Source organism: Manis pentadactyla, chromosome 4 (assembly GCF_030020395.1).
Source record: "Manis pentadactyla isolate mManPen7 chromosome 4, mManPen7.hap1, whole genome shotgun sequence".
Taxonomy (NCBI): Eukaryota; Metazoa; Chordata; class Mammalia; order Pholidota; family Manidae; genus Manis; species Manis pentadactyla.
In genome coordinates, this window is record NC_080022.1 from 171,534,111 (window position 1) to 171,547,425 (window position 13,315).

The 13,315-nt window shown below is 46.4% G+C and overlaps 1 non-coding gene across 1 annotated transcript; it reads left to right on the top strand.

Moving 5' to 3' along the window:
- The first annotated feature begins 12,418 nt into the window (after positions 1–12,418).
- LOC130683746 (U2 spliceosomal RNA) lies at positions 12,419–12,609 on the top strand. The gene has a single exon (XR_008997615.1). It is a non-coding gene; the product is annotated as a U2 spliceosomal RNA (small nuclear RNA).
- The last annotated feature ends 706 nt before the right edge of the window (positions 12,610–13,315 follow it).

A 13,315-nucleotide genomic window follows, 5' to 3' on the forward strand; every position in this document is an offset into this window, starting at 1 on the left:
TGAACAAAACCAAGCTCTTGCTTTCAGGGGCTCGCAGAAGCCCGGGAGCTGCAACCGGGCCAGCTGTTCCTTCGCAGTCCGCCGCAGCCGGCCCTCCTGTCCGGTCTTTGCGCGGCAATCTGGGCACGCCAGGGAGGGGGGCCCCCCCACCTGCGTTTGGGCTCCCGGCGCGCAAGGGCGTCTGGTGGGGGGTGCGGAGGTGGAGTCTGGCCGCAGTGGGAGGGGGGAGGGGGGCGGGAGGCGGGACATGCAGATTAGAAATGGCTGCTCAGAGCGGGAGCGACAGAACTACCAGGGACGTAGAATTTCTGCTTAAACATGCAGAGAGCAAAAAGATCAGCACAAGAATCTAGCGATATCCCTGATACTGTCGACCACGCAAAAGAAATCGAATAATGAGGGCTGGGGTTCTCACCGTGAGTTGAATATGGGTGATGGTAGGACGGTGACGGCCCGGGCAGCCTAAGGGGGTCGTCGCTTTGCCACCTTTTGCCTGAGAGAATGTAGTGTCCGCTGTTATCAGTTTGACGTCTGACGCGGTTCCTATTCTAGAGCAGCTGTGTTAGGTGCATTTTTCGCAGGAAGGAGTTAGGGTAGGAGCTTACTCCGACCGCTTCATGCGTCGACCTGATATTGCAGTGCTTTCAGAAACCGTGCACCTGTATTAACTACTCTGGTGGCAAAAAGCATGACTGCTTTTCGTTGCTTCCGTTCAGGCCTACGACTCTTTTGAGAGTTTATGGTTTCCGCTCTGTATATCCTGTATGCTTTATTGCAGGCTTTTTATTTTGTGTTCTCTTTCGTTCCCGCGTGCGGTTTTTTGTGTGTTTCTGCGGCTCGTTTAAATCTCAGCGTATCTACAGCTTTGCTTCTTGCTTGACCTTCGTGTCTTAGCTAGTCGAGTGGGTTAGCAAGCGTTTCCCGCTTAGCGCTTAATACGGGGCGATGGCCCTTAACACTCGCAAAAGCTCCGTGTCGAAAGACTGCTACTACTATCCCGTTGTACGGAAGGGGCGGCTCGCTTGACCTAAGTGGCAGGCCCGAGGCCTCATTTCAATCTTCTTCCAGGCTCCGTGCGCCTCGCCGTTCAAGCCCACCTACCGCAAGTTGTGCACATCTGTAATGGTCCGCCCCTGCAACCCTGCCGGTCTTACGGGTGCCCCTATGCCTCTCTGCCCCCCAGGAAGCCTGGGCCTCCCAGCTCTTCTCCATTGCCACTCTGCATCCTTTTGGACCTCTTCTCCGTCCCCGCTCCAACTCCCGAAATCTTGTTTTTCTGACCTTCCCCCCCCCCCCCCCGCCTCCCCCCGCCCTACTCTCAATCTCCCTTCCCTTCTTGCTCTAACCTTCTTTGCTTGAGAGCATGCATTCCTGCAGCCTACTCGGAGGGGGGCTATTTCCTCTCCCCACCCCCGATTCCACTGGGCCTTGCTCCTCCTCGTCCCTTGTAGACCACCGTCCCGCTTCCCTAACTGCCCCAACACACCAGCTTTGAATCACAGGCCATCAGACTACAGCACCCGCTACGTCTCCTTGTTCCTGTCGTCTTGTCCAGCCGCAGGTCGCTCCCTTGAAAATTTTTAGTTCCTGGCTCACTATCTCTCTTCAACTGTGGATAAAATGAGAGTTCCTGTGGCCAGGATTCTCACCTGGCCCCGGTTGACTAGCTCAATGCACACCTGCGGGCAAGACATGGCTGTTGACTCTATATAAAGAGCTCCGCCCAGTGCTCTGGGCGCGACACGGTAGCAGGGCTGCAAGGCTGCAGGAGAGCAGAGCAGAGGCTGGAGTGGTGGCCCCGCCGAGGACAGAGGCCCGGACGACGGCTGTGCGGGACGACTGTGCAGACAGAGCGGCCCAGAGGCAGAGACCAGCTGGCTGCATGCAGACTCGCTCTGAGTGAATGGGATTCTAGCAACTGACCTGCCACCTGGAAGTAAAGTTGGGTATAACCCTTTCACCCCAAGAACTTTTTACTGTCAATTTCTTTGGTCACATTGAATCCATAGCGAACTTGCCCGGGGCTGAAACCCATTGGCAAGACACCAACACACCAGCACAATCCTGTCATAATTCCTGGTGACCTCAACAGCCACACAGGTGATCGTTCCACACCGCTGGCCTCCCAGTTCCTTGACCTCGGCCCTACCCACGGCCACTCATTCCCCTGGTCCAGCTCTAGGTCCTGTCATTACCAATTGCTGTGACCTCATCCACTTCCAGCATCACGCTCTCCAATCATCTTCTTACCCGCTTCCTCCCTCCCTCTGCATCCCTTTGGTACCTGCCACCTTTCACTGTCCCTTCTCCCCCAACCCTCCCCTCCCGCCCGCCAGTGTCCTCAAGTTCCCGTTGACCCAGGTTAATTTCCTTGCACGTAAGCTCCCTTGCCCCGATCCTGCTTGGTCACACACGCGCGCGGCCAACCTCCACCCACCTCTCTTACCTATTCTGGGCTGCACCAGCTTAATGTTGCTGGTGCAAAACATACAAGCGGGCTGAGTGGGCTCATCTTAATTCTCAGTATGCCAGGGAAAAGTAGACATCAACACTTGCTTATCCAGGACCCATTAGGCCCTTATGCAAGAAACACCTATTTGTTTTTAATTTTACACATATTTTTATTAAGGTATTACTGATATACACTCTTATGAAGGTTTCACATGAAAAAACAATGTGGTGACTACATTTACCCATATTATCAAGTCCCCACCCATACCGCAATGCAGGCACTGTCCATCAGTGTAGTAAGATGCCACAGATTCACTATTTGCCTTCTCTGTGCTACACTGTTCTCCCCGTGATCCCCCACACCATGTGTACTAAACATAATACCCTCAATCCCCTTCTCCCTCCCTCCCCACCCGCCCTCCCACACCCCTCCCCTTTGGTAACCACTAGTTCCTTCTTGGAGTCTCTGAGTCTGCTGCTATTTTGTTCCTTCGGTTTTGCTTCATTGTTGTACTCCGCAAATGAGGGAAATCATTTGGCACTTGTCTTTCTCCGCCTGGCCTATTTCGCTGAGCATAATGTCCTCCAGCTCCATCCATGTTGTTGCAAATGGTAGGATTTGTTTCTTTCTGATGGCTGAATAGTATTCCATTGTGTATATGTACCACATCTTCTTTATCCATTCATCTACCGATGGACACGTAGGTTGCTTCCATATCTTGGCTATTGTAAAAAGTGCTGCGATAAACATAGGGGTGCATATATCTTTTTGAATCTGAGAAGTTGTATTCTTTGGGTAAATCCCAAGGAGTGGGATTCCCGGGTCAAATGGTATTTCTATTTTTAGTTTTTTTGTGGAACCTCCATATTGCTTTCCACAATGGTTGAACTAGTTTACATTCCCATCAGCAGTGTAGGAGGGTTCCCCTTTCTCTGCATCCTCGCCAGCATTTGTTCTTAGTCTTTTCGATGCTGGCGATCCTTACTGGTGTGAGGTTGGTATCTCATTGTGGTTTTAATTTGCATTTCCCTGATGATTAGTGATGTGGAGCATCTTTTCATGTGTCTGTTGGCCATCTGAATTTCTTCTTTGGAGAACTGTCTCTTCATATCCTCTGCCCATTTGTTAATCGGGTTATTTGCTTTTTGGGTGTTGAGGTGTGTGAGTTCTTTATATCTTTGGGATGTTAATCCCTTGTCGGATATGTCATTTACAAATATATTGTCCCATACTGTAGGATGCCTTTTTGTTCTGTTGATGGTGTCCTTTGCTGTACAGAAACTTTTTAGTTTGATGTAGTCCCATGAGTTCATTTTTGCTTTTGTTTCCCTTGCTCGAGGAGATGCGTTCAGGAAGAAGTTGCTCATGCTTATTATATCCAGGAGATTTTTGCCTATGTTGTCTTCTAAGAGTTTTATGGTCTCATGACTTACATTCAGGTCCTTGGTCCATTTCAAGTTTACTTTTGTGTATGGGGTTAAACAATAATCCAGTTTCATTCTCTTGCATGTAGCTGTCCAGTTTTGCCAACACCAGCTGTTGAAGAGGCTGTCATTTCCCCATTATATGTCCATGGCTCCTTTATCGTATATTAATTGACCATATATGCTTGGGTTTATAGCAGGGCTCTCTAGTCTGTTCCATTGGTCTATGGGTCTGTTCTTGTGCCAGTACCAAATTGTCTTGATTACTGTGGCTTTGTAGTAGAGCTTGAAGTTGGGGAGCATAATCCCCCCAGCTTTATTCTTCCTTCTCAGGATTGCTTTGGCTATTCGGGGTCTTTTGTGGTTCCATATGAATTTTTAGAACGGTTTTCTCTAGTTCGTTGAGGAGTGCTGTTGGTAGTTTGATAGGACTTGCATTGAATCTTTGGATTGCTTTAGGCAGGACGGCCATTTTGACCATATTAATCCTTCCTATCCGTGAGCACGGGATGTGTTTCCATTTATTGGTATTTTCTTGAATTTCTCTCATGAGTGTCTTGTAGTTTTCAGAGTATAGGTCTTTCACTTCCTTGGGTAGGTTTATTCCTAGGTATTTTCTTCTTTTTGATACAACTGAATGGAATTGTTTTCCTGGTTTCTCTCTCCGCTAGTTCATTGTCAGTGTATAGGAATGCCACAGATTTCTGCATATTAATTTTGTATCCTGCAACTTTGCTGAATTCAGATTTTAGATCTAGTAGTTTTGGAGTGGATTCTTTAGGGTTTTTTTATGTACAGTATCATGTCATCTGCAAACAGAGACAGTTTAACTTCTTCCTTCCCAATCTGGATGCCTTTTATTTCTTTGTGTTGTCTGACTGCCGTGGCGAGGACCTCCAGTACTATGTTGAATAGAAATGAGGAGAGTGGGCATCCCTGTCTTGCTCCCGATCTTAGAGGAAAAGCTTTCAGCTTCTCGCTGTTAAGTATAATGTTGGCTGTGGGTTTGTCATATATGGCCTTTATTATGTTGAGGTACTTGCCCTCTATTCCCATTTTGCTGAGAGTTTTTATCATGAATGGATGTTGAACTCTGTTGTCAAATGCTTTTTCAGCATCTATGGAGATGATCATGTGGTTTTTGTCTTTCTTTTTGTTGGTGTGGTGGATGATGTTGATGGACTTTCGAATGTTGTACCATCCTTGCATCCCTGGGATGAATCCCACTTGGTCATGGTGTATGATCCTTCTGATGTATTTTTGAATTCGGTTTGCTAATATTTTGTTGAGCATTTTTGCATCTACGTTCATCAGGGATATTGCTCTGTAGTTTTCTTTTTTGGTGGGGTCTTTGTCTGGTTTTGGTATTAGGGTGATGTTAGCTTCATAGAATGAGTTTGGGAGTATCCCCTCCTCCTCTATTTTTTGGAAAACTCTAAGGAGAATGGGTATTATGTCTTCCCTGTATGTCTGATAAAATTCCGAGGTAAATCCATTTGGCCCGGGGGGTTTGTTCTTTTGTAGTTTTTTTGATTACCGCTTCAATTTCGTTGCTGGTAATTGGTCTGTTTAGATTTTCTGTTTCTTTCTGGGTCAATCGTGGAAGGTTGTATTTTTCTAGGAAGCTGTCCATTTCTCCTAGGTTCCCCAGCTTGTTAGCATATAGGTTTTCACAGTATTCTCTAATAATTCTTTGTATTTCTGTGGGGTCCGTCGTGATTTTTCCTTTCTCGTTTCTGATACTGTTGATTTGTGTTGACTCTCTTTTCTTCTTAATAAGTCTGGCTAGAGGCTTACCTATTTTGTTTATTTTCTCGAAGAACCAGCTCTTGGTTTCATTGACTTTTGCTATTGTTTAATTCTTCTCAATTTTATTTATTTCTTCTCTGATCTTTATTATGTCCCTCCTTCTGCTGACCTTAGGCCTCATTGTTCTTCTTTTTCCAATTTCGATAATTGTGACATTAGACCATTCATTTGGGATTGTTCTTCCTTTTTTAAATATGCTTGGATTGCTCTATACTTTCCTCTTAAGACTGCTTTTGCTGCGTCCCACAGAAGTTGGGGCTTAGTGTTGTTGTTGTCATTTGTTTCCACATATTGCTGGATCTCCACTTTGATTTGGTCATTGATCCATTGATTCTTTAGGAGCGTGTTGTTAAGCCTCCATGTGTTTGTGAGCCTCTTTGCTTTCTTTGTACAGTTTATTTCTAGTTTTATGCCTTTGTGATCTGAAAAGTTGGTTGGTAGGATTTCAATCTTTTGGAATTTACTGAGGCTCTTTTTGTGGCCTAGTATGTGGTCTATTCTGGAGAATGTTCCATGTGCACTTGAGAAGAATGTATATCCTGTTGCTTTTGGATGTAGAGTTCTATAGATGTCTATTAGGTCCATCTGCTCTACTGTGTTGTTCAGTGCTTCCGTGTCCTTACTTATTTTCTGCCCAGTGGATCTATCCTTTGGGGTGAGTGGTGTGTTGAAGTCTCCTAGAATGAATGCATTGCAGTCTATTTCCCCCTTTAGTTCTGTTAGTATTTGTTTCACATATGCTGGTGCTCCTGTGTTGGGTGCATATATATTTAGAATGGTTATATCCTCTTGTTGGACCGAGCCCTTTATCATTATGTAGTGTCCTTCTTTATCTCTTGTTACTTTCTTTGTTTTGAAGTCTATTTTGTCTGATATTAGTACTGCAACCCCTGCTTTCTTCTCGCTGTTGTTTGCTTGAAATATGTTTTTCCACCCCTTGACTTTTAGTCTGTACATGTCTTTGGGTTTGAGGTGAGTTTCTTGTAAGCAGCATATAGATGGGTCTTGCTTTTTTATCCATTCTATTACTCTATGTCTTTTGATTGGTGCATTCAGCCCATTAACATTTAGGGTGACTATTGAAAGATAGGTACTTATTGCCATTGCAGGCTTTAAATTCGTGGTTACCAAAGGTTCAAGGTTAGCCTCTTTAGTATCTTACTGCCTAACTTAGGTCGCTTATTGAGCTGTTATATACACTGTCTGGAGATTCTTTTCTTCTCTCCCTTCTTATTCCTCCTCCTCGATTCTTCATATGTTGGGTGTTTTGTGCTGTGCTCTTTCTAGGAGTGCTCCCATCTAGAGCAGTCCCTGTAAGATGTTCTGTAGAGGTGGTTTGTGGGAAGCAAATTCCCTCAGCTTTTGTTTGTCTGGGAATTGTTTAATCCCACCGTCATATTTGAATGATAGTCGTGCTGGATACAGTGTCCTTGGTTCAAGGCCCTTCTGTTTCATTGTATTAAATATATCATGCCATTCTCTTCTGGCCTGTAGGGTTTCTGTTGAGAAGTCTGGTGTTAGCCTGATGGGTTTTCCTTTATAGGTGACCTTTTTCTCTCTAGCTGCCTTTAAAACTCTTTCTTTGTCCTTGATCTTTGCCATTTTAATTATTATGTGTCTTGGTGTTGTCCTTCTTGGATCCTTTCTGTTGGGGGTTCTGTGTATTTCCGTGGTCTGTTCGATCATTTCCTCCCCCAGTTTGGGGAAGTTTTCAGCAATTATTTCTTCTAAGATACTTTCCATCTCTTTTCCTCTCTCTTCTTCTTCTGGGACCCCTATAATACGGATATTGTTCCTTTTGGATTGGTCACACAGTTCTCTTAACATTGTTTCATTCCTGGAGATCCTTTTATCTCTCTCTATGTCAGCTTCTATGCGTTCCTGTTCTCTGGTTTCAATTCCATCAATGGCCTCTTGCATCCTATCCATTCCGCTTATAAACCCTTCCAGAGTTTGTTTCATTTCTGTGATCTCCTTTCTGGCATCTGTGATCTCCCTCCGGACTTCATCCCATATCTCTTGCGCATTTCTCTGCATCTCTGTCAGCATGTTTATGATTCTTATTTTGAATTCTTTGTCAGGAAGACTGGTTAGGTCTGTCTCCTTCTCTGGTGTTGTCTCTGTGATCTTTGTCGGCCTGTAGCTTTGCCTTTTCATGGTGATAGGAATAGTTTGCAGAGCTGGGACGAGTGACGGCTCGAAGAACTTCCCTTCTTGTTGGTTTGTGGCCCTCCTCTCCTGGGAGAACAGCGACCTCTAGTGGCTTGTGCTGGGCAGCTGCGCGCAGACAGGGTTTCTGCTTCCTGCCCGGCTGCTATGGAGTTTATCTCCGCTGTTGCTGTGGGCGTGGCTCCAAAGTGGTGGAGTCGCGTTGGAGGGGGAGCGGCCCGGAGGCTATTTATCTCCGTAAGGGGCCTCCCTGCTCCCTGCAGCCCAGGGGTTAGGGTGCCCAGAGATCCCCGGATTCCCTACCTCTGGATTAAGTGTCCCGCCCTGCCCCTTTGAGACTTCCAGAAAGCACCCGCCAAAACAAAACGACGACCACAAAAAAAAAAAAAATTTAAATTAAAAAAAAAAAATTTTTTTTTTAATTAAAAAAAAGAAAAGAAAAGAAAGGTGGCCGCTCGTTTTTCTTTATTCTCCGGCGCCAGCCTCAGGCATCTGCTCACCGGTCTTGCTGCCCTGTTTCCCTAGTATTGGGGTCCCTATCCCTTTAAGACTTCCAAAAAGCGCTCGCCAAAACAAAACTGCAAAAAAAAAAAAAAGGTCGCTCGCTTTTCTGGTGTCCTCCGGCGCCGTTTTCCTAGTATCCAGGGCCCTGCACTCTGGCCGGGATGGCTGGGGCTGGGTGTTCGGCAGTCCTGTGCTCTGTCTCCCTCCTGCTCTGCCTATTCTTCTCCCGCCGGGAGCTGGGGGGAGGGGCGCTCGGCTCCCGCGGGGCCGGGGCTTGTATCTTACCCCCTTCGCGAGGCGCTGGGTTCTCTCAGGTGCGGATGTGGTCTGGATATTGTCCTGTGTCCTCTGGTCTTTATTCTAGGCAGGGTTGTCTTTGTTATATTTTCATAGATATATGTGGTTTTGAGAGGAGATTTCCGCTGCTCTACTCACGCCGCCATCTTCCGCCCCTCCAAGAAGGGCCTATTTTTTATATTTAAGTCATGTGTGCATGTGAATAATCTATAGAAGTAAAAATAAAGGATAATGGGAATGATTTAATTAAACACTGACCTAATAATTTAAACATAGCAAACCCACATTTTCACTTCATATTTTCCAAGTTTTGAGGGTCTAAATACCTGAATCCGGCGACATCCTCCAAATGCCACCAACTGGCTCACTTGACTGTCCTACCCGGCGGGTAAAACACTGCTTCCAGATTTCAGAAACATCTCTTAGTAGGTTTAGCTTTTCACGCTACTTCTGGTTCTCCTCACACTTGCACTGCCAAGACACAACAGTCGAGTAATTTTTTTTTTGACCCTTGGTGGCTCCGAATGCTGTTGAGTTGCAAATTCTAGAGTTTGAGATAATTCATCTAGGATATTATTGTCCTTTGAAGACATGCAGTCTGAGATTTCACTTATATAATCCCTTTCGCCATCCTTGATGGAGACCAGTCCCTTGCCTTCATCTTCTGAATTCGTCTAATAGAAACGTGCTCCTCTCCGTCCATTCCCTTTTCTTTGCCGTTGTGGGTAGAAAAATTTAAATTCCTGAATTCTCCATTGCGTTCAACGAAAGCAAAAATCATACTACAAAGATGGTGCCTCCCATCTGCTTGTTTACGTTCTTGAAAGATGATTCAATACTTTTTCGTTGCAACGCAAGAAGAAAACTGAAGGATCATGCCGTAGCCACGACTTATTTCACTGTTGCATCAGCCCTCTAAGGGAGTCCCTCATTCCTCCATTTCCTTATTCTTGCAGACTCTTTCGTCCTAGCTGGGGACCTATGAAGTAACTGCAGAAAAAAATGCTCCTAGGATGATGAAATAGCAGGTTGTTTCAAGCTACACAGAAAATGTGATCGCTAAGATCTCGTGATGTGTCTCGGGTGTTGAGAGAGAGAAAAGCAGCCCCCGGAAGCTGGCCTGCCATCACAGCTAGGCGACGGTGGTCTCCCAGTGCCAAACATGAACAATTTCACAGAACACTGTCAACCTTAAAAATAAAGCAGCCAGTTATTTTACTAGCAAAATGAGCGTATTCAAGAATAGCGGAGGAATTGCAATCCGGACACGCACGCTGTGAGGATCCACAAGCAGATCCAAGGAGGCGAAGGGAAGGTCAGCTTTTCCTAGGTTTTAGGAGGAGTTCCAGGGTGGTGGCGGTTTCTCCTTGGCTCGGAGCAGCGGGTTGAGGCGTTGCCGGTGCGGCAAGGAGGCGTCCTCGTCCTCGTCCTCCTCGGAGGCAGGAGATAAACTTCCTGTGTGAAACGTGTCCTCCCTTTGTCAAAATAATTCCCATCTTCCTTCTTCCTGCTGGTTGCGTAGACTTGCGGACTGTGACGCGAGGGCCCCGTGGGTGAGAGCTCCCACTTTCAGGGCTTCCCCGCTCCATGTGAAGCGACGTTTCCCTTCATTTATTTTCAACATCAACAGCAGACAAGGCCATTCTGTGGCCGTGGCGGATCAAGACAGACACAAGGCCACTCCGTAGTCACATCCAAATTCAGGCAAGAAAGAAAATGGCCCAAACAACAAAATCTACCAAACACTCACTGCCTGTATGCTGTCTGGTAGGAGGAATATCGGCTGCTACTTGGAGACCAATGACAGCTTTGGCCTCAGCGACCCCTCCTCTCCTTCTGGGTAAGATTTATTCAGCTACCCAGTCACAGAATTACCTACCCCCAACTGCCCGAGAGCCCCTTGTAGGGGAGGAGAAATATCTTTTCCCTTCTACCCTTCTAGGTTGTCGGAGGCTGGGGCTTCGTAACAAAAGACAGGTTAACAGGAGAAAGACAAATTGATTAGCGTTGTATATACTCAGGGATGAGTAACTCAGATATATATATATATATGTATATATATATATATATATATAGCCTTATACAAACAAAGAAACCAACCAACCCAGTAACTGTCCGGAGAAGTGACAAGACAAAGGAAAAGGACTTTTGAGTTCCTAGGGTGGCGAGTTGTCGGAAGGAAGACGTAAGGGGGGAATAATAGAAGATGAGGGCTAGTCGGTAAAGTTTGTTTCGTAGAGTCCTCTGGTGCCAGTCTCTGGGCTGATAAGGGTCTAGGCTTGCCAGTGATTGTTTAACTTCTGTGCCAACTTTTGCCCTGCTTTTAGGCAAATGGCGGGGAGGGAGGGCAGAGAGCTAGCTTTTCTCCTATCTGCTTCAGCTCAAAATAATCCTTAGGCCAAAGCGGCATTTTCCGGGGGTGGCAAAATCTGGGAGCCTTCACATCCATCCCATCCAGAGAAAGGCCCCTCTTACTTAAACTCTCCCAACCCTCCCCCGCCCAACACAAGCCCGCATCCTATACATAATGAGCCATTCCTGACCCCCTCTTACGGAGATGCCCCGCGGTCCGCCATAGCGTCGGTCCTCTCATTTTGCAGCAAGAGAGAGACGCAACCCGTTTCTCTGTGGGCGTGTTCCCTGGAGGTCTTTGGTGTCGACAAGTTCTTGAGAGGGTCCTCGCTGTTGGGACGCAAGAGTAATTGCGAGATGGAATGAGTTTTATTCTGTTTAAAAAGCCAAACATTTACAGATAGAACCGCTCAAAAAAAAGGAAGAAGAAAATGAAAGAAAGAAGGAGAGAACGAAAGGAAGAAGGAAGGAAGGAAAGAAGGAAAGAAAGAAAAAGAAAGAAAGAGAGAGAGAGAGAAAGAAAGAAAGAAAGAAAGAGAAAGAAAGAAAGAAAAAGAAAGAAAGAGAAAGAAAGAGAGAGGAGAGAAAGAAAGAAAGGACGGAAGGAAGGAAGGAAGGAAAGAAAGAAAAAGAGAGAGAGAGAGAGAAAGAAAGAAAGAAAGAAAGAAAGAAAGAAAGAAAGAAAGAAAGAAAAAGAAAGAGAGAGAGAGGAGAGAAAGAAAGAAAGGACGGAAGGAAGGAAGGAAGGAAGGAAGGAAAGAAAGAAAAAGAAAGAAAGAAAGAAAGGAAAGAGAGAAAAGAAAAGAAAAGAAAGAGAGAAAAGAAAAGAAAAGAAAGAAAGAAAACACTTAGGGAGAGGAAAGGGTTGCTGTGCTCATCTCTTTAAAAACACTTCTTCCAGGGCAAGGCAGGTTGGTAAAAGCATAGAGGGACGGACGTATTTGTATCTGCGCCTGTGTATGTGTACATATATACAATACACGGCGGTAAAATGTTAGGTGGTGAGCGTTCACCCTAAAACTGTTTCAACGTAGCTGTACATTTGAAAGAAAAGTCCCATAAAGCTGTTCGTGTCTATTCCCGCTCCAAGACTTCTCCAGGGAAACGAGGCTGAAGGAGCTTTGTGGGTACGCGCGTTTCCGTTTCCAGGCGAGTGGGCGGGCACCGAAGGCGGGAAGGGCGGGGCATGCAAATTTGAAGTGGCTAGTTCGTCTGGGAGCTATGGGACCAAAAAAAAAGCCAAAAGCGTAAAAGCCCCAAATAAGTGAAACAGTCTCTACAGGTTGTGGGGCTGTAATAGGCTTTCAAGTCTAGGGAAGAGGGTGGGCCTTTGGCTGCTGGCGAGGTTTCTCACCGTGAGCTCAAAGAGGTGTGAGAGGCAGGGTGTGGCGGGGAGGGAGCGGCCGCAGGTATCGCTTCTCGGCCTTTTGGCTAAGATCAAGTGTAGTATCTGTTCTTATCAGTTTAATATCTGATACGTCCTCTATCCGAGGACAATATATTAAATGGATTTTTGGAGCAGGGAGATGGAATAGGAGCTTGCTCCGTCCACTCCACGCATCGACCTGGTATTGCAGTACTTCCGGGAACGGTGCACCCTCCCCACGGGGAGATCGAGCTGGTTGTGAAAGAGTAGTTCGAGGTGTCGGCGGCTGAGGCGAGTAGCGTCCTCGTCGTTTTGTTACCAGGTTGTAAGCGCGCGGTCACAGGAGTTGTCGACTCTTCACTTCTTTTTCGTGGCGGGGTGCGGACGCGCTGGACTCCAGCAGGGCGGCATTATGCATATGTACTCCTAGCGTCCCGTGAAAGCAGACCTATCTATGTATGCGCCGGCGCTGCTTCTCGGGGACGGTGTGTAAACACGCAGGGGCGTAGGAGGCAGCAGGCTCTCTTACTAACACGGGGGGGCGGCTCCCCGCGGGTTCCTGTGGGACATGCGGTTGTGTTGTCTGAATCGTTATTTTTTTGCTGCTTTGAAAATAGCCTTTGGTGACTGTGAAACGGAGGGTGTTTTTTTTTTTTTTTCTTTTTGGCCAGGGGAAGCTCATCCGTGAAGTGGTGTGTTGAGGAGGCTTGCGTTGGGCTGTTTGAGGGCTTGGTTGCAGATGTCAAGGAAGCACTTTGTATTGCTGTGAAGCTGTATAGTTTTAAAACACTGGGTCCGTTTTCAGCTGCAAGCACCATGGCAACCACTAAAAAAGTTCAGTTCGTTCATTTTGAATGAGAAAATAGGAAATGCAATTGCTCGTTTAAAACCACAGGAGGCAGGAAAATGTAGAAGAAGCATTGAGCAAGGACGGTGAGTAGA